Source organism: Lipotes vexillifer, unplaced genomic scaffold (assembly GCF_000442215.2).
Source record: "Lipotes vexillifer unplaced genomic scaffold, Lipotes_vexillifer_v1.1 scaffold791, whole genome shotgun sequence".
NCBI classification, from domain to species: Eukaryota; Metazoa; Chordata; class Mammalia; order Artiodactyla; family Lipotidae; genus Lipotes; species Lipotes vexillifer.
The window spans coordinates 1,307,974-1,331,717 of record NW_006793445.1 but is presented as its reverse complement, the minus strand read 5'-3'; positions in this window follow the sequence as shown (position 1 = coordinate 1,331,717).

Genomic DNA, 23,744 nt, shown 5'->3' with positions numbered 1-23,744 from the left:
TTCCTGCTGTTTAAGCCCCCCAGGTTACGGTGTCTTGTCACGGCAGCCCAAGACCACCAACACAACTGGCAACAAAGAGCTGGACCAAGAGGAATCAACTTGATGTTTTTATATGGAAGACGCAGCCATGTTTACACATGGACACGGAAGGAGAAAAGAAAGGTGTTCTGTTTTAGGACAACTTAACAGCTTTGTGTACAGATCATTTTCAAAATGAGAAGACAGAGGGTATCATCTGAGTTGTTATTGTAGCATGTTTTCAGGAGTGGAATATTAATATAAGTGTGAAAGTGGGTGAGTTTATGCTGAAATGAGGTTATTAATAAGAACAATACTCCACAGCTGCCTGGCACTTTTATCCGAGAAGAGGTTTACAGAACCAAACCTGCAGGAAACAAATATTTGCGACTACCACCTGCACTTTAAAGAGAGGAAGAAATCATCAGCTCCAGAGACAGTAAAGAAGGAGCTGCAGCTTCTGCAAGGTCGAGCATCAAGGTAATGGAAGAGCCAGAAATAGCACTCAAGTGTCTGCCCCCCTGGCAGAGCACCAGCACCACCCTGCCCATCCTGTCCTCGGAGAGAGGCCTCAAGGGCACTTAGCGATCAGAAGTTAAGTCCTCCAGCTCCAGCAATTTGCTCTAAGTGCTCCTGCTTCTATAGTTCCTAGGAGCAATGTCCAAATGTTGTTTTCCTTTCGGGCAATGGTCACATCCATATTCCGGAAGAGCAGGGGTGGGTGGGTGGAGAGGAACTTGTGCCGTGGCATCAGTTCACCTTGACGGCATCCCCGGTGTGGGCGGTGCGGCAATCCTGCTTCCAGAGAACGCCAGCCAGGCGCAGAGCAGGTGAAATAATCTCCCCAACATTTCATGCTCAGGAGTATCTTTTCAGTCAACGTGACTAGGAAACAAAAAAATGTTAAAACGAGTGAAATAAATTCCACCATGAGACTTGAGTGGTGAGTCCAGTTACGCTACAAACAGTGAAATCTTGAATTTCTTGGGTTCGACTGTGTCTCCTAGAAAGATGTCTGGGAGTGTGAAACCACAGTAGCTCAGGACGAAACCTTGTTTGCATACAGGGTCATTGCAGAGGCAATTAGTTAAGATGAGGTCATAATGGAGTAGGGTGGGCCCTTAATCCGATATGATATGATAATTGCTTATAAGGAAAGAAGAGAGACACACCCAGGGAGAAATTGAAGCCGGGCAGTTACAAGCCAAGGAAAGCCCAGGACTGCCAGCAAACCACCGGACGGGGGAAGAGGCAGGAAGGACCCTCCCCTGGAGCTTTTGGAGGGAGCACGGCCCTGCTGACACCTTACTCTTGGACTTCTGGCCTTGAGAACTGTGAGAGAATAAATTCCTGTGTCTTAAGCCACCCGGTTGTGTAATTTGTTGCAGCAGCTGGAGGAAATGAACTCATTGCGTCTCAGTTATTTGGCTTATAAAATTCCGAGGTGAATCCTAGGACACCCTCACATAGATGAGCTCCATGACGTTCAAAAGAAGGCTGTAGTCCTGCAATTTGACTTGGTATATGTTACATGGAATATGGTTTGTCAGTGTAAGAGATAAGAGTAAAAACACAGAAAGCGGTCTTTTCACCCGATCTCAGATTTGTGCTGATGGGAGAGCAGACTAGAGGGGTGGCAAGCCTGTTGGTCCAGGAGCCAGCACACCACCAGCAGCTGCCCCTCCGAGGCATGCAGAGTAGGTTTTGTGTACCTTGGAACCAGAACCAATCCAAGCCAACGTCGCAAATCTGGAAGGACCCTCCTGCCCCATTTTTGACCCTCCTTCCCCTCCTACTCCCAAAGTCTCCTACACACATCACATCGGGGCTGGAAGGAACAAGGGTACCAAGCTTGATGAAAAAGCAGGATCTGCTGCACTCAGCCACGCTGGGTGTATGATCCCATGGCACTTCCCAGCACTGAACTTCATTTTAGACATCTTATTATCTTCTGATTATGAAAGACATACAAACTCACCAAAAATATTCAAGCATTTCACCATAATAGAATGCAGAATTCAGAAGTTCCTCAATGCCTTCTCCCACGGTGATTAAGAGTTGAGTGAAATGCTCTAGGTAAATCTAACATAGTTACAGTTGTGTGCTAAGTGATAAAGTCAGGAAGAAAGAAAAATGGAACCCAAAGGATGGCAGGATTTGGAGAAATTGTGAGGTTAAATTTCTTCACTTTCATGTACCTTACCTTCAGTGTTTAGACTCCAGAAGGACGGAATCCTGGGGATGTTTCAGCCAAATGCACACTCCTAGATCCAACATTTACCCTGAGTTTCTGTCTCTTTGATGAGCTAAGAAACAGGAAGGAAAAATACAGACCGCTTAGCCTTCTCCCTGGATCCTAGACCAAGCCTCTGTGCAGGCACACACCTCCTCTCCTCAGCACCCATCCTGCTCCTTGGGCCCGCAGTGCATCAGAAGTTCCAGCTGCCCAGGCTCCAAAAGCTGCTTCCAAAGCCAACTGTCAAGAAGGACCTCGCAAATCTTCATGTCGCAGGCCCTCTCTGCTTTGGGATTCCTCCTTCCAATCTCTTTCCACGGAGACTGTCGACGGTTGGTGATGGACTGGTTGCTGTACTGAGTTAAACTCAGTGACACATTGATTGACTCCACCAACATTTATTAAGGACGTAATATGTGCAGATTCAGTGTGCTAGGAGCTCAGACAGAGACAGACAGAACTCCTGCCTTCTCGAACCCTAGAGATCAAGCGGAGAAGAGAGATGTGAGCAGAAGCCTGGAGACTGGGACAGAGGACCAACAGGGGCTACCAGGGGCTGAATGTGTGACCCCTGAATCCATTTGTTGAAGCCTCAACCCCCAATGTGATGGTTAGGGGTGAGGCCTTTGGGAGGAGACTGGGCTTAGATTAGATCATGAGGATGGGGCCCCGTGATGCAGTTAGGGCCCTTAGAAGAAGAGGAAAAGACAAGACCCCACACACACACCCTCACACTCTTGCACCAGGAAAGGCCCCGTGAGGACGCAGCAAGAGGATAGGTGTCTACAAGCCAGGAGGAGAGGCCTCACCAAGAAACAAATGTGCCGGTTCTTGGGATTTGGCAATATCTGGAGACGAGGGAATCTTCCGGGCACCTTTCCTATCACATATACTCACTCAAGGATCACTGCCAAAAGAGGGATCTAGGACCTCCTGTAGACCCCAAATCTTTATTTTTGATTGAGAAAGGGGTAAGGGAGAAAGAGCTGATGGTAAATGCACTTTCAGTTGCTTGACAGGGCACAGAATTCAATACCTTATACATTTTCATTTTTAGTCCTATGCCATTCATGTTTTAACCAACAGAATGCAAAAGCACTGTCTGTTTGAGAGTCAGAAACCTTGGGAAGAGTTTGGATACTTGAGAGACACTGTCAATCCATTTCTTTGATCTGGGCTATGGCCACGATCTGTTTCCAAGTATCATGGCTGGAGCCCAGTGGCTGCTACTGTCTTGGAAAATAAAATACAGCAGTTGTCTGAGGTGTCTCCACTCTGAACGAGGGCTCTCCGTGTCCAGACGTTCACAGAACCCCCTGGCTTCTAAGTTCTCAGGCAGATGTAGGTTCTTTCAAGTGCTTTCAACGCACTGAATACATGATTCAGTACTTCGGAAAGCTCAGGAGTTGAGGTTTTGGAAATCTCAACTGTGCCGTTAGAAAACTCTTATCCCTTCACAGAGAAAACACCCAGACATCGTCCGTCTTTCAGCCTCTGGGGATCACTGGGTTCTGGGAGAGACTGTGAAAATGATTCTAAAACCTTGCTCCTGGGAGCAGCTGCTCTGTGCACAAATATTAGAACTATGTTGATTAAAGAAATGCCAGCAATTACTTTGGGTAGAGAAGCGGATGCCTCTTTGGTCCACAGTACTTTAATACTTTTCCACTTTTAAATACTGGTTTTAATTTTGTGATGGATGCTTCTTTATAAGAAAATTCAGTGTACAAAAATTCAGACTTTCAGTGTCTGAAGGCATGCAAGACAGAGGGAAAACCCATCCTAAACCTGACTAAATAAAAAACCGAATTAATTTGCTTCTCTAAGCTGAAAAGTTCCGGAGTAGGACTGGCTTCAGGTCTGAGGGTCGCGGCAGTCAGTAGCACCAGGAGCTGCCCTGACTTCTCCCACGTTACTCTTCTTGTGCTAACGTGATGGAGTCAGTGGTTCTGTCCCCAGCATCGTCGTGGGGCTCAGTTCCAATGGCAAACAAGCTTCTCTCTTCCAGAATCCACAGTCGGAAGTCTCACTGCATCTCTTTGGCTGTGATTGAGCAAGTTGCCCGCCGTGAGAGTGTGAGGATGCGCTGCTCTCTCTGGTGGGGCCTGGAGAGTTCAGAACGGATCCTGGGCTGTATCCTCCATCCCTGGAGTTGGGAATGGGATCCCGGGCTGTATCCTCCATCCTGGAGTTGGGAATGGGATCTCAGGCTGGGAGCACATGGACTAAGAATGGATGATTTTGCAGAGCTTTCGCTACCAAAGGTATAGTTACCAGAGGAGGCCTACAGATGCCCCAGAACAAAGAGACGTATCCACTACTCTTTCCAAACAGATAAATTATGGGGTTACTGTTACTATTGCAGAGGAGGCTTCACTGAACAAAAGGAGACTTTACAGAAGGGTTCGCTGAAGCTTTCCTTTAGGCAGTTGTCTCCAAATGCAGCTTATCGCATGTTTAGTGATCACTGATGCTTGAGTAGAAAGGCTGAAAGAAGGGACACTCAAAGCTAAAATGTAAGAGCCACTGTCAATTGCGAATCAATCAAGAAAGAAAGAAAATAAACTTGAAATGGTAGGTTAGTGAACTGAAAAATGGGATTTGATTTACATAAAACTTCTCACAAACATGTCTGTGCAGGAAGCAAGGCAATATATATTGAGGAAAAATGAACTTAATATGTTCATGATGGCCCTAGCTCTCCTAAGGAAGCAAAATCATTCTGTGAGCTTTAGGTGTCCTGAAAACAGGTGGTGAAAGGGTTTCCTACATAGCACCACCCAGTCTTTGACTAGTCAGCCACCTAGATGACAGCTGCCTACCTGTTTGAGATACCTATTACCATTAGGGGTTTCCTGGGGCGCCTGAGAACCCAGAGATAGTTCTGGAGATTGGTTCTTGTGTTGACTGTTATGATCTACATTAAGAGTGCAGGTGGGATTTGCAGTTCAGGACATTCTAATTACTGATTTGCCACTGAATGTATATGAAGGCTTCCATTACCATTTACAAGTTATCTAGGTCGATGCTCATTTGTTTGGGGATGTTTTAGCCCCGTTATAATAGAAACTGCTATGGTGCTATTTACTAGTTTATTTATTTTTGTCATTGTTTATATTTAGTCACTACATTGTTTGGCACATCCAGCTCATGCTAACAAATCGTGACTTTTATTATTACATAATGCCTGCTTTCATCTGATTTAGAGCCACTGGTCCTAAATTCTTCATTGTCTGATACTAATATCACCACATCTTTCTTTCTGTTTGCATCTGCTAACATCTGTTTGCTTGCTCCTTTATTTTCAACGTTACCACCTTGTTAAAAGCGTTTTTTTGAAACAACACATACCTGTTTTGTTTTGTTTTTAAACACAGTCTGACAACCTCTGGTTTTAATAGAGCAATTTACCTCGTTCACATTTAGTGTAATAACGAATGTGCTTATTTTATTCCTCTGTCATACTTTATGATCCTTGTTTGTTACACTTTACTCGTCTTCTTTTTCCTTTTCCTCATTTTGGATGGTTTGATTTCGTTAACGTTCACTCCCATTTTTTGTTTTGTTAATTTGGTGTTTCTGAGCTTTTCCATTGAGCTGGTAACTATCCACCCATTCCTCACACTCAGAATTCATACACATTTTCCAACTGTTGGATGAAAACCAGAAACCAAAATACTCTGTTCCCTCGTTTCTCCCTTCGCACGAAGCAAATACGATTAAAAAAAAAAAAAAATTGGAACCTTCCACTCTGTTCCCTTCTTGTGACTCCTAGTTTTTGTTGAGACAGTTTAGCATTTTCAGTGCAAAAATATTATTAGGTTTTCCTTTGAAGCCTACCTTTTCTCTCCTAAAACAATATAATCCACCCTTTATTACAAATGTTCAAACTTTATTAATATTAATTTGGAATTAATGCTACAGGATGCAACGATCATTGCTACCCAGTACTCCTTCTCTTATTTACGTTCTCCTTTCTTGAAGTTGGCAGCCAGTAGAAGGCTGACACTCAAGTGTGTTTGTTTTGAAAGTTCACTCTGCTTTTCACTTGACTCTTTGTAAAGCACTCACTGCCACCGTCCACTTGTCATCCTCACGACTTGGTGGATATGGGACAGTAGGTATTATCATCCCCATTTACTAGACAGAAAACTGAAGCACAATCACACCTTGATGCCATGTACCCTCACCCCACCCTCCAAACGCTTTGCTAAAAGGAGTTCCTCAATTTGTCCAAGGTAGTCTCTGAGGCCGTCCGTCCACGTATTAAGGTTAAATACCAGGATCTCGACAAAATACACTTTAAGTGAAAGAGACTGCTGTCCCAGTAGGAATACTAGGATAATTGATATGCAGTAATTGAGTTTAGCAAAGCTTATATAAAGAGGCAAAATAAACGGAACATTAATTTTCTTCAAAATCATTTATTTCCTTGCATCACAGTTTTTAGTGTCTCTTCAGGAGGAAGAATTGTTTTGTCTGAACTGTGTTTCTTTGTGCTAGTAGATGCCAGAGTGGATGAGGTGGGCGGGGCAGGGTGGAGTGGGCAGGATGGGGTAGGGTAGGGTGGGCTGGGGGGATGAAGACGTCTCTGGGGGCTCCCTTCCCTCAGTCTCTCATTTGCCCCAGAAGGCAGTGATGTGCTGTGATTTCCTTTATCCGTTCACTTACTCATTCATCTATTCACTCAACAGACATCTCTGAACTGGGCTAGGAGTCGGAACGTAGGGACACATGAGCCCATCCTTGCTACGGAGAAGCTCACAGCCTGATAGGGAAGCAGACAAGAAAAACTGAAGTCCCCGAACCCTGCGGGCTGCACTGTTTCTGAAGGTCACGGAAGATGGGCTGTCCCCGCGCCCCTGACATCAGCGGAGGCCTGAACCCTGCCTCTCCCCTGCTCTGGAGCCCCCCAAGGCTGTGCCAGCTGGCGGCGGGTCACTGGCTGCCTTTGTCTAGGCTGGCTTTGCACACCATCCTTAAAGAAAGGTTCTGGAACAACTATGCAAATTTGGGTCAGGGAGTCACGCAGGAGAAGTTGTCAGGCCCAGTCCACACCGGCTCCCCAGGAGGTGCGGGCAGCCGCCCTGCCCTGTGCTCAGCGCCCAGATCACGTCCTTACCTCTCGGGTCTCAGGTGAAAGCTACGTGGCTGGAAGGTGCTTCAGCCAAAAGCCTGTCAGCTTCCTCCCCGGCTCCCATGCCTTTGCTGGGCCGGTCAGCCCGCCCTGGGATTTCTGGGGTGCTCTCCCCCTCCACATACACAAAACATCAAAAAGCCAAAACACCAATTTCTCACTTGTCCTCATCCCTGCCTCCTGCTGCTGCTGCTTCCTCATATTCGAGGGGTCACATGTTGAGAATCCTCTTAGATCGACGCCATCACGTGATCGTAAAACAACCCCCCAGAGCGAAGAGCCTCTGCCTCCTCATGGTCGCCCACCTGTTGATTCACTGTCAGTCTTGCCAAAATGAGCATCATTCTGGAACTTTCCAGAGCAACCCTTAGGTCACCGTTCCAAGTGCCCAGTGAACACCCCCGGCGTTCTCGTGTACCCTGCCCGGCGCCGTGTCTGCACTCAGTGACAGGAGGAGGGGCACTTTCTCTTCCTTCCCAAGAACAGCGCCTGAAACCTAAGTTTTCCTCGGACCAGTCAGGAGAAGAAACAACCCATCTCGTTGACTTGGCACTTTTAAAAGAAAAACCCATCAGGCTTCTCCTCAACTTTCTGAGCCCCCAGGCAGGCTGGTTACAATTTGCCAACACCCTCTAGGACTGTTCGTTATTAGTTTCTAGTTTAAAACTTTCACTTCTTGGATTCCCAGAGATCAGGTGAACCAAGTGAACAGTTCCAAACTCAGTTCTGGCGACTTCCTGGGAGATGAGGAAGGCGCACCAAGTGTTCTGAAAAGCCAGCGTGGTTTCTACCCATCGTAACTCTTCCTTTTTAAGTCCCTGCACGAAACAGTCTAGTCGGTTTTGAAACATCCAATCTGAGGAGGTTTGGCTTCCTGAGACACGTGAGCACGGTCATCTTGCGCCTTCACGGCTGGAAACGCTATCGTTCACCGTGAGGCCATCACTGCCTCACCTTCCAAGCTGCTAGAATATTTATTCCTGCAGCGGAAATGGTAAGAGGTCCGTGACTTTTCACCTTTAGAAAACGAGTTTCCATGGTAACAAAAACACGATGGACCATTCGCAGTTCAAAACAAACCAAAGCAAAACAAGCCTGAAATCCAGGCGCTGCCAGAAAGTCCATATTTTGCCAGAAAGATCTACCCCACAACCGAACCACCATTTACAGAAACTCGGCAGCCCGCGTCCTGAACAGTGGTGGTCCCGGGAGCTGAGTGTCTGCAGCTCTGCTTTGCTGAAACACTTGAAATTAACATTTCAGTCCCATGCCTTCGCCTTCCACTGTATGGCAGGTGACTTTCAAATAACGCGAAAAGGAGGGAATGATTGGCTGATGGGAGACGGAGAAAACAATCGAGGTGCCTGCGGACCCTGCAGACCTCGCTTTCCCCAAAGCCCAGGTCTGTTAAGGAAAGATGCTGAATCTGACGCTCCCGTCCTTGGGGCTGCTTTTCTTTGTGCGAGTTAATTACGCCGTTCGGGCCAAATGAAGCATACGTTCTACAGACTTCTGTTTCTCACCGAAGAGGGAGAAAGTGATCTATTTGCAGGAGTTATATTTTTTTTCAGGCACTTTATGGAGACACCCCAGCCCCCCTTGGCTGCTGACTGTAAAATAAGAAAACTATTACCCAGCTGGGGTAACAATAGGCTCCCACAGTGCTTTTCTGCTCAGCCCGCAGCTGCAGGGAAAGTGGAAACTCAGCAGCGGGGTAACATTCTTTCCTTACAGCCTGTTTCTATGGGCAAGGAGCCCTCCCACTGCTCCAGTGTATTTTCTATGCAAAACTGCAGAAGTGACATTTTAAAAGTTTTGACCTTTGTGTTTTTTTTTGCATGAACCGAGGCATATACATTTTTTAAACCTTCTGACAGGGTGTCTGTTAGAGACGGCAGTAGCCATTCCTGTAATAATAAAATGTTTCAAAATTTGAGAATTTTATATTGAATATAATGCACAGATAACCTTTGTCTGGAGAACGATAGTGATGTGCGTCTTGGAACCATTTCTTCATTGTTCCAGGAAAACAGATTATGACAGATTTCAGGCATATTCAGGAAACAATATCACTGGACGCGATGTTTTCATTTGCTAATTTAAGACTTTTGTGATTTTTTTTTTTTTCCCCAAAAAAGGATTTGGAAGAGTTTTGCATTTATACTATAGGGTGTTTCCACTTAATACTAACAGTCATGTTATTTGTTCAGGAAAAAAAACGTTCTTTGCATAACAAAAATATTCTGTAAAAAATTTAGTTTTACACATCAATATATTTAGGATTTGGGGGGAGAAAAGTTAAAATCTTATTTGAATCTAAAACTTCTCCATTCAAAAAAAAAAAAAAAAGAGGAAAACAAAATAACCAAGGGACTAATGCCAAGGAGAACGTTCTTTAAAAGACCTTCCAATTAGCAAGGGACATGAATGGAGGAGACAAAAAGCTCAAATACAAAAATATAAAGAAAGAAAATTGGAGCAAATGAGATGTTGAATTACTTGCAACAAAAGATGGGTGAGTGGGAGATGGATTCTTAAGTGAAAGGGTTATGTGGCTTTCGAGTGCCAGACCAGACCTCCAGAGACCAGGTGCGGGATCCGTCGGACCAGGGTTGTGCCGCCTTCCTTGCAGTCCCTAATTTGTCCTCTGATCAACTGTAGCTTTTATTTTGAAGGCTGGAAGATTTTCGGGGTTAGATGGGAGTTTGGAAAAGAGTGTGCTGGCCCCCCCTTGGCTGCTCGGAAGCTGACAAGCTTAACATGACTGGATACTCCAGGGAGGGGCCCACGTTCTGAGCACAGATGAGGCTCCAGGAAACTGGCGCTGAGTTTGAACCCTCTTTCTCTACTTCTGGCTCTGGCTGACCACTTAACTCTTTAGTCTCTCCTCAAAAATGGAGGCAATAACAATCAAGACATCAGACAGCTGATCCCTGGCTAATTGGTGAGTCACTATGAATTGCTAATTTAATACGATGATGAACTTTTAGATGGGATTGCTTTCTCTAACTCACAAAGTTGTTAAAATCCTGCAGATAACTAGAGTGTGCTTCAATTAAAAAAATTCAGATCGTAACTATGGCACTCAAACCATTTGTTAACTCAGACTCACTCGATTAAATAAAAAAGCAGTCAAGCTGGGTCCAAATGTTGCATGATATATGAGAAAAATCTTTTTATGATAGAAAGGGAAGCATGTTAGAATTATGCTGACATGTTCTTAACCCATGGTACTATTTAGAAGTTCAGATCGTGGAATTTTAGAGCTAGAAATACTAAGTTCATCTAGTCCAAATCCTCTGTTTTTCACAGATATGGAAACCAAGGCTCAGAGAGCTTAAGTGACTTACCCAAAGTCACAGAGACAGGAGCAGAGGTAGAACTGGGAGTCCATCTCCCCTGTCCCCTTCCACAGCCCACTGGGAGGTCTTCTCCCCTCCCCCCTCCCCTCCCCTCCCCCTCCCCCTCCTCCCTCCCTGGAGCCTGGTCCCCTCTCTGGCTGTCTGGAAGACATTCTACTCATCCTCCCTGGCCCCAGGTTCCCTGTAGAGGGAGGTATCAGTAATATTTTTCCAACCAGTGACTTTCTGCACCAAAGCCATTGTTTCGCATCCACTCCCTTATAGGCTTATGAGTGACTGGTCTGTGCACCAGACAAGACCCTGCGGATTCTCCCTTGATGCTTTCTGGAAATTTATTTGTAAAATAACATTCTACCCACCATTTATTCCATTCTCTGCACAAAGAGATTACATTAAATGGGAAAGACAGATGTAAAATCCTATCCTTTGATGGTATCAATGGTATGATATACCATTGATGGTATCAATGGTATGAGTCCCATTGGAGGAGGCTCAGCACAGGGTGCCAACGTCAGACAGGCAGGAACACCACAGCTCCACCTGAGAGCATCAAGCAAGGCATACAGAACTGGGCGTTTGCCAGACACAGGCGGGGAAGAGCATTCTGGATACAGGGATCAGAGTATGCAAACTCAGAGACCTAAAAAAATGGCATGTTTGGCAGACAGCCAAAATACATCTGTGTTGTTAAATTAACACGTGTGTGTGTGTGTGTGTGTGTGTGTGTTTTACATTCTTACACACACTGTAAGGCTGGTTGAGGGCCAGGTTGGAAAGACATTGTGTGCTGTGTCTTGGAGTTTGCATTTGATCCCACCCCAGTGAGGTGGGCTTTTAAGCAATAGAGTGACATGGTCAATTCTGAGGTCTCGAAAGGTGACTCTGGTGGCAGGGCGTTGGAAGAGGAAGAGACTGGAGGCAGGGAGCCCAGGGGAGCAGTTGTGGGATTCATGGAAATGACAGAGGACACCAAGACCCGCCAAGGTGGGCAGTGCATCAACAATGTCAGTACTCAGGGGCACTGACAAGGAAGACACCACTGTAAATAATCCAACTGACTGACAAGGACAGAGGGCTGAATATCCTTGAGTGCCGGGAGTCATGTCTGGGGCTGCCATGAGGAGCCCCTGCGAGGCAGGGCTCAAACAAGCTGTGTGTTCGGGAAGATCAGTATAAAGTGGGTAGAGAGTTTTGTGTTTTGTTTTGTTCTTTGAAAGGAACAGTAAAGCAGTTACTTAAGAAAGGCCTTCAAACCACTGGGTTTTTTTTATCAAGTGTAACTTCTGAGCAGAGAGGTCTACCACATGGGGACTGAGAAGGTAGGGGCAGGATATTTCTTTATATCACTTTAGCTGAAGACATTCTCTATTGCTTTTGTACTAGTTTGTTTTGTTTTGTTTTGTTTTGTTTTCTCCTGCAATTAATCTGCCACCTCGTGGACTAATGAGAAATTTCAGTTTTCATAGATCAGAGAGGGAGGATGGATGAAGTAGGAATCGATATGCTTTCGGCCAATATAAGCACCAGCACACTACCGACCGTCATGAACGATGAATCAATACAGGAGTGCCTTTCTCTGACTATAAAATGCCCCTCTTACCTGCTATCCAAAAAGCATTTTGTCATTTCCCAAGAATTCATGGAACAATAAGAATACGAATCATAGACACTTCTTACATCTGTATGATTTTGCCTTCATAAAATGAAAACTAGAAAATGGTCCTTATATTTTAATGGGAAGCGAAATTGCCCTAAAAGCTACAAAGTGCCCTAAGACTATTTTCAACATATAAAATAGTGCTAAAAAATAATAAGGTGAATTTACAAACAGATGAAACCTGGATCCTGAGCAAATACTCATTAAACTAAAATAAAAAGTGAACACAAGCTGATGAATGGAGCCCTTTTTCTCTGGCTGAGTCATAATACCAGTGTTTGATAACTGATCTTCTTGAGAAACTGAGAGGATGCTTGTGTGGGAGTTCTGTGGTCCTTGAATAGAGTCACTTGTTAGATTCTACAAAAAACAAATAAGCAAGGGCTCCATCCCAGTATGTCCCCTTAGTCAGAAGTGCAGGGCAGCAAGGTGGTAATGGGGTCAGCCCAGGGTTCTGCTGGCCTCTGCTGTGTAGACCTTTAACCTTTTAGTTACTGGAAAATAGTGAAGCCAGGAGGGGAGTCCCAGAGAAGGGATAGGGCTGGGGCACTGGAGAGCCAGACTACTGCACACTGGCTGAGTTTTAGCCCTGCCCTTAGTTCAACCTATTCTCAACCTCAGAAATGCTGCCTAAAGAAAGATGTCTTTTATTTTAATTGAGAGATAATTGCATATTACATTATATTTGTTTCAGGTGTACAACATAATGATTTGATATTTGTGTGTATTGCAAAATCATGAGAGACGGTATTATTTATTTATTTATTTTTGCGGTACATGGGCCCCTCACTGTTGTGGCCTCTCCCATTGCGGAGCCCAGGCTGGGGACGCGCAGGCTCGGCGGCCATGGCTCACGGGCCCAGCCGCTCCGCGGCACGTGGGATCGTCCCGGATCGGGGCACGAACCCGTGTTCCCTGCATCGGCAGGCGGACTCTCAACCACTGCGCCACCGGGGAAGCCCCTCACCCAATCATTTTTGATGAAGCATGTTCTTGAGCCGGTATGCTTCCCCTTCTCCCCCTCCCCCTCCCCCTCCTCCCCTCCTCCCTCTTCACCCCCACTTATTATTATTTCGATAAAACTTAAATCACAGATTTCAGGCTGAGCTGAACTCGTGATTCTTTCCTTACACCCAGTATCTGAGCCCTTGCCATCTTGGCCTATTGGTCTTGGCGACATCTCTTGACGTGCACCTTTCCTTCCAAGAGTGCATCTGCAGAATAATACCTGTTAGAAAAGACCTCTCTGAAAGGCAGGTTCAGGATGCTATGAAGGCTATAGAGATAGGTTCAGAGGGTGCTGCTCACCGGCTTTTAACGACCGGCCGGAGCTGCACAGCTGGGATTGCCAGTACGGGGGCGGTTGCGCAGGTAGATCTCGGGAGCCGAATCCTCACTGCTTCTGATTGTCATAAAGACAAATTTGAAACATATGATTTCTTGAATTGCACAGTCTCTCCTGTTAACACGAGGATGAAAAAGGACACAAATGATGGTGATTAGCCCAGTTAGTCTCTCCATCAAGTGCTCAGGGGACCCCTGGCTGCCCTGACTCGGTGACAAAGGTCATCTGTCGATGGAGCTTTGGGCTTAGAGGTCTGACCTTCCCCCGCAGGGGCCGTGGGATGGGTGAGGGACTCAGCACAGGCCCAAGTTCTGGCTGGTCCAGAAGGGAAGGAAGGAAACAGGCAGATGGAAATACGCACACCACAGGCAAGGACATTTCAAACCAGAGCAGGACACAAACCCTTCAGAGTCAGGATGCTACCTGGGACCATTTCTCTGCTCACCAGCAGGGGTTGATGGGTTCGCCGGGTAAAGGAAGTTTCAGCTGATGACTCTTAGGGGGTCTTCAGGAGTCTCTATGGGAATTTTCATGGGGTGGGGCATGGCCTTTATACCACACAGGGAGATGCAAGTGTAACAAAACTTACGTTATCCCCGGAAGGAAGGAAGAAACCTGCTCTTCGGAGATTTAAGAATAGGCAAAGAGGATGTGATTTGTCCTCACGAAGAAAAATAGATGGTAAGTATTTTTTTAAGGGATTATTCCAAAAATTATATCTGACTTGTGAATGATTGTGAGTCCTAAGCACACACTGGGACAAATAAGCTCTGTCTTGGGATCATGCATTTATCTTTTAAGGCGAATGTCATTTTATTAAACTCCTGCTTTTTAAAAATTTGTTCTGGGCTGCCTTTTCAGAGCCTGTTGGTAAGTGCAGACAGGCAGTCTAGCAGCAGACTGGACATCGTTTTTAACCAAAGCGAAACAAGAGCCCTCGTCTTCAACTTGTGGAAAGGCATCTTTAGAAAGCAGGGCAGGAAGACACGGGGAGCAAAGGCACGTCCCACATCTGGGTCCCCGGCACCCGACTCACTGAAAGTGGCCTCTGGAGTGTCTCTGGTCCTGAGGTATGGGGTCCGCCTCCTGCGATGCTCAGATCTCTGAACGTGAGCCAGGGGTTCCAACATCAAAACACAAGCAAAGAAACCCCAGACCTGGCAGAGGGATCACGTGCCCTCTTCTCTTTGCATCCCTGGAAAAAGCTCCTCCAGATTTTAGGAAGCGTTATGAGGGAGAACAATGAAGAAATGGCATTGACTAGACGTGTACACTACATTAAAATCCTGATTTTTCTTCTCTGTGTTTTTTTTTAACTAAGCCCCCGTTTTATTATCTGTAACATGGGCATAATAATAGTCTTGTCACCCAGATAGGGATGGTCTCGAATAATGCCTGTGTAACACATAGAATAGTATAATTTTTATTATGAAAAATGTCCACACTAGAAAAAATGGGCTAAAATAGCTCCTTAGGACAAGAAAATGACCCCCCATGGAGAGAATAAAAACAAGCACACATTTTTGCAGTGGAATGGCTTCTGGAAGGAGGAAGCACAGTTACTTACCCGCACTGTCCATCTGGCCAAAGCATCGTATTTGTAGAACAGGCTTAGGGACAGGCGTTCTCGGGACCTTCCTAGGGAAAAGCCACCACTGCAGATTTCAGGGCCAACGAATGAATGGCATCAAAAGTTGAGGGTCTTTTACGCTTAATACAAAACGTGTTCGCAATTCCCCTGTACCTCCTCTGCTGGCTGCTAACACCTTTGCGGGACACAAAGGGCCAGGCGTGCATGTTAGGGAGGCTGGTTACAGAAATTAGTCCCATGCACTAAACTGGGGGAAACTTTAATGCAAACCGGAGCCAACGATTTGGCTTGTGGGCTGATCGTTATTCAAGTACAGAGTGAAAAGCTGCAAATGCATAAACTGCGCTTTAATCAGATTTCGTGTGTCGCTAGCTCATGGGGCAGAAAAAGGTCTCCAAGGCTTATGAGCACAGACGAGAACGTGGGCTCTGATGTCTGCTGACAGTGCGGCCGCCACTGCGGGGCGAGACGTCTCCTCCCCAGGTGGGTCTCTCAACCTCCGTCTCTGTCTCTCTCTCCTTTGGTCTTTCCCGAAGTTGGGCTATATTTGTTGAACCTACGTAGGTTTTTCTTCCTCCAGATAGACTCACGTTAGCTGAAGCCTCTGCTCTGGTGGGTGGCACGTCCTACCTTGGGAACAATGAATGTCAGCAGTCGACGTCATCGAGGGCCCCTGGGTGTGATCCCTCCTCTCTGCCCCCCGCCGCTGTTGGTAGCCCCCCTGTATAAACGGGGAGCCTGAGGCTTGGAGGACAAGGCTGGCTCCTAAATAGAGTTTCTGGAGGAGATCCTGAGCCTCAGCATCTACAGAGACGCCCTTTCAACTGTCTGGGGTCCAGACCAGCATCACTCTGCTTTCAACAACCGGATTTGCAATATCACCGTTAGAACTACACACGGAATTAAGATATTTTAAAAATCCACCTACGGACGAGTGTCCGCTTTGAAACCTCCACTGATCAAAACCACACAAGTGCGTCCTCCTCCATAACTAGTCCCTGAAAAGTTCATTCAAAGTTCATCGAGGCAGGAGAGAAATCTCTTTTAGTTGCCAGGCGAAGTGCGAACTGCTTGTATAATGATTTGAAATTAGTAATCTACGGAAGAGCATTTACTGAGGATCAAATCTCGGGGTTCTCTCTGCTGTTAACGTATGTCATTTTCTTCCTTTATGTTCTCCCACGTAAATAAGAATATTAAAAAGACTACACCAGAATCCACTCAAAAATGGCTCAGTATTTTCACACGTGAGAGAGCTTGACCTCCATCAGTAAACAGCAAAAGGTCAGGGGTCCATCTGTTCATTCACAGAACCCCTTGTACTATCCTCATGAATTTACTCACGTTAATAATCAATTAATTAATTCAACAAATGTTTATGGAGTGTCTGACAGAAGATTCTAGAGATTTTGCTAGATTCTCAGAGTACGGCAGCACATAAAACAGTTTCTATCTGATTCATCTTCATTGCCTGTTTATATATTTCTCCTTGAGCTCTGATGGTCCAATTAGAAATTCAGTCTTGTCTTTCCTCCCCTCCAGTTCCTAGAAAGGTTTTACATAAATTCAAAGTAGTTTAATTCTATTACCCCAGATGCACAAGGTATTAATTTAAAAGTGGGGTGCTAACGTGGGTGGTGTTCACTCAGTTCATTTATTCAGCTGACTACATTTAAATGTGTTTGGTTCCCTAACGTCACAAGGTTTGCCAGGTCCGGACCCAGAAAGCCCGTCCAGGGGCGCCTGCTCCCTGCTCTATGGTTCTCGCTTTATTAACAGCACGTAACCCAGAGCATCAACCCAACGCTGGACCGTCTCCCACCAAAGGCTCAGCTTGGAAATATAGTCTTTGCTCATCAAATCCCTCCCTCAGGACCTTCCCTGTGAAGTTCCCAGGCGACCAGGACAGCGGGAAGCAGGCAATGAGGTTGCAGGGTCAGGAAGGGGCCCCGCCAGCCCAGCTGTGAAGGGCAGGCCGGCGGGGCGGCAGGGGTTCGGGGGTCGGCTGCTGAGAAGATGAGGCACCGAGGAGGAAGCAGCAGCTGCGGGAGGCCACCTGGACGGCCGAGCCCCCCAGGTACTGTGCTGGGTGCCCCCACCCACCACCCGGGAGGTGGGCACTGGGGGTGCCCACGCCCAGTGGCAACAACCCCCAATCCGCGCCTGAACCACCTTGGGTGCGTCTCTGTTGGATGTGATGTGCCTGTGAGATTTTCTACCCACAGACTTTGGGAAGCAATGAGCTTTTCTTTTTCTTTATCCTCTTTTTCCTATTTTTTATGGTCACGTCTTTTCAGTGACCTCCATGAAGGGGATTTGCGGTGGGACGTGAGGGGGGGCACAGCCGGGAGACGGGGGAGGGACCCGGCTCGCCATTTTTGGAGGCGTTTGTGTCATCTCTGCCGTATCTTTATTATAATTGACACCAGGCCCTAAAAGAGAGGATTCTGAGCTCCAGGCAGACACCTCAGGGCAGGGGGTGTGGTGGCTCTATCACATGCCTCTCTCTTTCCCATGGCCGGTCAGGAAGGAAATGACCTGCCATGAAGGAAAGAAGAATTAAGGAAAGAATGAAGGAAGAGGCCTGAATGTAGACCTAGATATTGGGTTGACCTTTAAGAATAAAAGAAAAAGAATTCCAGGAGACCAGGCACACTCCACAGTGACAACCGGGAGGAACCAAGCTTCCTTCCACAGTGACCCCCCGGGGGTCTTTCTGGCCGTGTGTGTCCACGGAAGCAGACCTCAGCCTCTCAGGTGCGACGGCGCAGGTCAGGAAAGGAGGTGGGTGGGGAAGGCGGCGGGGGCACGGGGCCGCAGGGCATCCCTGGCCCGCCAGAGCCGCCCCCCCACCACCACCACTGGAGTGAATCCTGCACACGTGTGTCATAAATGAGAATTCAGTCCGGGAGCGAATACTTATAGAGCCTCGTGGCCTGCAGTGCGTTGTTCTCGACTCGTGGCCGTCAACCGTGACCCTGGCAGGGGAACCAGGAAGGATTTCTGAAGGAGCACCTGTGCTGAGCCCGGAAGGATGCTGAGCACGGGAGGAGCTGGGCGGGCAGGAAGGACACGTTCGCCAGGTGGAAGGAACGGGGCGAGCGAGCGCACGGACCCTCGCAGGTGGGAAGACGATGCTGGGAGGGGCTCGGGAAGGAGCAGCGCGGTGCAGGACGGGGACGCTGGCTGCAGGTGAGGCCAGAGCTGCTCTCGCTGTGCTCCAGGTGAGGAGGGCGGTGGGCAGGCCGGCCTCCGGCGGCAGGCGATGGAGGGGGACGGGAGGCGGGAGGCCCTGAAGAATCGTGAGAAACAGCAAGACGGGCGAGTGGGCTGGGAGGGGAGGAGGAGGCTGGAGCCTGGGGCGTCCCGCTGAGTCCCCGGGAGGGAGTCAGGAAAGAATTCAGGGTCAGTAGGAGTATATGCTTTTGTAGAAAAAAATGAGCGAATAATAATTCTATTTTCACCCAAAATACAATGAAAACATTTCCGGTCCTGTTCTATTTGCTTAGCCAGATGCTGTTTGAATTAATTTCCTAGGGCGGCCGTGACAAAGCACCACAGACCGGGTGGCTTAAACAACAGAAATCTGTTGTCTCACAGTCTGGAGGCTGGAGTCTGAGATCAAGGTGTCTGCAGGTCTGCTGCGAGGGGCGACCTGCCCCGGGCTCCCCCCCCTCGCCCCCCCGCCCCCGCCTCTGCGGGCTCCTGGCAGCCCTGGGCATCCCCTGGCTTGTAGACATGTCACCCCCAGCTCTGCTTTCATCTTCACATGCTGCTCCGCCGTGTGTGCACCTGTGTCCTTTCCATAAGGACCCCAGCTTTCTTGGGTCGGGGGCCCACCTGCCCCAGCGTGACCCCATCCTGACCAACTGCATCTGCAATGACCTCAGTTCCAAATAAGGCCGCATCTCAGGTACTGAGGACTTCAACATATCATTTTGGGAGGACGCAGTTCAACCTGTATCACTGTGCTTTTAGGGGCTAAAAGTTTATGTTATTTCAAAGCAAGTCCAAGTTTCTTGTTCTCCTACAACCATGACCTCAGAGGGGACATACTTTGTAAATCCTCCAAATATCAACCAGGGGAAGCCATCAAGTCGTGAAAAAAATGCTTATTCCCTGTGCCAGCCTGAATCGGCCAATGTCTGAGACGTTGCTGGACATCTGGGGTTCAAGTTGCAGGTTGGATGGCTTCCCGGACTGATGGACAATGGGGGGACCACACAGACAGACCGCCTGGCCTCCTCACCCCGGACGGACTGCCAAAGAGGCTACTTGCTCAGCAATGCCACCGAAGAGTGAGGGGAAGGGGACCCAAAGAGAGCACCGCAGAGCTGTGCCTTGGACGAACGGAATGGCCCAGGTGGGGCAGTGCCATCAGGACACGCAAAGATGCTGCCTGGCGCTCGCCTGCTTCCTTTTATTTCTGTTGCCTCTCTGAGGGGTTCATTCAAGGTCAGTGGTGGCTGAGTTACTTTAGCCCAAGTGGATGAGGGCCAACAGTGTGTCCTTCTGTCCAAGGCTGGCCATAGGGATGGGCGTAGGGTAGACGGCAGCTGAGAGCTCAGCTGTCCGAGATTCAGAGAGGCGAGGCCCGCAATCAGCCGGCCTCCAGGATCGGCCTGTCTTCTCCCCGGAGCAGTCTCCATCACGTTAGGATCAGACTTGCAGTCAAGGGTGGCCCAGCAAACCCTCTGGGAGCACAGCACCCCCTGAAATCATGGCGAAGCGAGATGCAAAGCAAGCAATTAACCAGGAAAAAATATCCAAGGAGCTACCGGGAAAATCGTTAAAACACAGAAAAACAAGCAGGATAATTACACAAAATGCCTCCACCATCTCCGAGGAAAAGAGGGGTTTAGAATGGATGGTAACAGCTGGATTTCACCCTCCGATCAGAGCAATCGGATGTTTCGAGGAATACATTTTCTTTAAGATGGAAATATATTTCAGTCTTTGTGGGGAGGCACATGTAACACTGAGGGATTTTACACGAGCGGAGAAAGTTTCCTTACGGAAGACAAGGCACACTGAGCCTTGTGCTGCAGATCTGGGACACAAAAGGAGAGTTTTTGTTCACTGCTATCTGTTTGGTTTCTGTGACTGGAAGGTGAGGTATTCTCACAAATCTGGCAGTGTGATGGGCTGCAGAGCCAGCTTCTGTTTGGTGCTGGTTTCGGTTTGGGGTTACTTCCGCCCTCTGCCACCCTGCCCCAAGCAACTCCACAACCCCCAAGTCTTGAGCAAAGCACTGCTGCCATATAGACTCACAATACGCAAATCACCTGCACTCAAGGGATCTTCAGGCTAGGAGGAGTGGCAAATAGGTGCCCAAGTAAGCACATTACAGAGCTCAAAACAGGAGCAGATGATGATACTGGACATGAAGAAATGACGAGACCAGGATGGAAAGGAGTCTTTTTTTCTCAGTCTAAATTTGTATTTAACCCCTATTTTACATTAGACCTCTAAATCCCCCTGATAGCAACAGCCTACAGAAAATGCAGGGAGACCTTAGGGATTTATCTGCAGTGGTTTTGCACAGATGAGTCACTCAGGGGCATTCTGTCAATTTCTTTTTTTTTCTAACAGGGAAACAAACATCTCTGAAGGCATTATTTTATTTGCGTGTTTTCCAGCATATTATTTTTAACACTCCTGGAAATAACATATCAAACACACATTCATAAAAAATCATAGCTCTGCTCCAAGCCTTTTAGTACAAAATAGCTAAATTTAACATCTAGAGAAATCGTGAACTAATAAAATATTTGAATGGTCATAAACAATATTTGAATGATACATTATTTCAGGGGCTTCCCTGGTGGCGCAGTGGTTGAGAATCTGCCTGCCAATGCAGGGGACACGGGTTCGAGCCCTGCTCTGGGAGGATCCCACGTGCCGCGGAGCGGCTGGGCCCGTGAGCCACAACTACTGAGCCTGCGCGTCTGGAGCCTGTGCTCCGCAACAAGAGGGGCCGCGATAGTGAGAGGCCCGCGCACCGTGATGAGGAGTGGACCCCGCTCGCCGCAACTGGAGAAAGCCCTCGCGCAGAAACGAAGACCCAACGCAGCAAAAATAAATTAATTAATTAATTTAAAAATATATATATATTATTTCATACATAAGTTTCAGAACTTTAAATTTTTATTTGGATCAAGACTTGTTTAGATATTAAGCCATGTACCAAAATTGACCTAATCATATGTAATCCCCATTTAAGACTAATGAATAAAATTAGGGCCTCATACTTTAAGGTTATTATATTAACCATAAAATTGCCGTATTGTCTAGGTCAAAAATGTTTTGATATTGCCAGTTGAACTTGACTTAACTTGATATTTATATAGACAGATTATGGACTGATTCAAATACACATGAAGGAAACATTTCTAGTAGGCGCAATTTAAGATTTTGTGCCAGTTGATAAAAAATCTACAATAAAAGATACTTCTGGGTAGATATGGAATTCTATGAATGCTTATAATAGCTCTCATACTGTAAATGATGGATGTTTCCTTATGCCTAAGAATACTATTCCCTACTCTGAATATCTCTTAAATCCTAGAACAAACAGGGTTCAGACTTTTTTTTCTCATGTTTCCCTCTCACTTGAAAAATGGTCAACAGCTCTCTGCTGTCATCAAACTCCACTTCGTCATTCACTGCGACGACATCATAGAAGCCACCCCGGGTGCCTCCCCAAAGATAGGGTGAAATCCTAACCCTTGGTACCTGAGAACGCGACCTTATTTGGAAATAGGCTCACAGCAGATGTAGTTAGGGGAGACCCTAGGGTGGCCCTAATTCAATACCCTGTGTCCTGGTAAGAAGACAGAGACCCAGGAAGAAGACAGCCCTGTGAGGAGGGCGCCAGAGGTGGGGGTGATGCAGCCACAAGCCCAGGAACGCCTGGGGCCCCAGGAGCTGGAAGAGGCACGAAGGACCCTCTCCCGGAGCCTCCGGAGAGAACCCAGCCCTGCTGACTCCTTGATTTTGGACTTGTGGCCTCCAGAACTGTGAGAGAACAAATTTCTGTTGTTGTACGCTGCCTGGTCTGTGGGGATGGGTTACAGCAGCAGGAAGAAACTAGTACAGTCTGCACTGAGGGGTATCATGGGAAGCAAGCCCTAAGAGTTCATTTCCGCACCTCACAGAGATTTGGTTGAAGCCTCCTTCCTCTATACCCCTTGGTGCCCACAGGATTTTGGTAGATGTTGGTACCACAAAAGGCTCTTTTCTTCAGCCGGCTCGTGGGCCACCAGGAGCTGTGGATTCTCCTCACCTCTGGGGCCGGGGGGCTGGCCCAGATGCAACACCTCTGCGGGACAGGGGCCACTCAGGGCTGTGGGCGACCTCATCTGCAAAGCTCAGCGTGTAGGACGTACAGGTTCTCACATTTTCTGTGCATCACAGTCTGAAGGAGGTAGAAATGCTGTGTCCAAACAGCTGCTGTGTTTCATCTCATGAACAGTCTTTGCGTTGACTTCCTGGAGGCTTATCTCAGCAGCACACCCTAACTTTCACGTGCATACTTTTTGGGGGTCTTGTTTTAGACGCGCTTTAGAAGGCATTCAAGTTCCTTTAGGGTATAAGGTATAGAATGAACAACTGAATGAATGAAAGCTGAAGAAAAGGCTGAGGTTAGAGCACTTGACACAAGAGCTGCCCTCACAACATCCAGGATGATTGGGCTGCTCATGAAATTCTAAAAATCTGTGGAGTTTTTCTTTTGTTGGAAGCCTGCAAGTTCAGTGTGTTCTATTTATACCGAAATAAAATCCTGCCTTATCTGGGACCATGACAATCACAAGTGTCTAGCTTTCTTCTTATTTTTTATGTCATTATCACTAAATAATGTTTGCTGGCACCTACCGTGCCCAAGACACTGTGCTGTGCCTGCCGTATCCAGGGCTGAGTAAAAAATGAGTTCCCCATCTCAGCTGTTGACTTGCTAAGTTCTCTGTAGAGAGAAAGGCTCTATATTCGGAATTTTTACAATGAAAAGGAATCAACATTAGCAAGGAGCCACGTGCCAGAGCCAATCCACTCTATAAGTAAATCCTCCCTGTAAGTCCTTTTAATTTTTATTTGATTATAAATAACTTCCTGGGCCAACTGCCAAAGGAAAGCTGTTTAGAGGGAGAAATGGAACAATCCACACGATGGACTTGCCATGGCTACGACTTTCTGTTTCCATCCGTCAGCCTCCCTCCTAACCCGGAGTTGTCACTTCCGCACAGAGGGTTAAAACCAAGTCACAGGGTTGCAGTACAGACCTCCGGTGCTCCGGGTCCTCAAGAGGGAAGGGAGGTGGGGACGGGCAAAGGCGTGTCCTCAGGTCTACGGGAGAGCCATCCGTGTGTTCCCCGTCTCATCTCCCCACCTGTGAACCGCT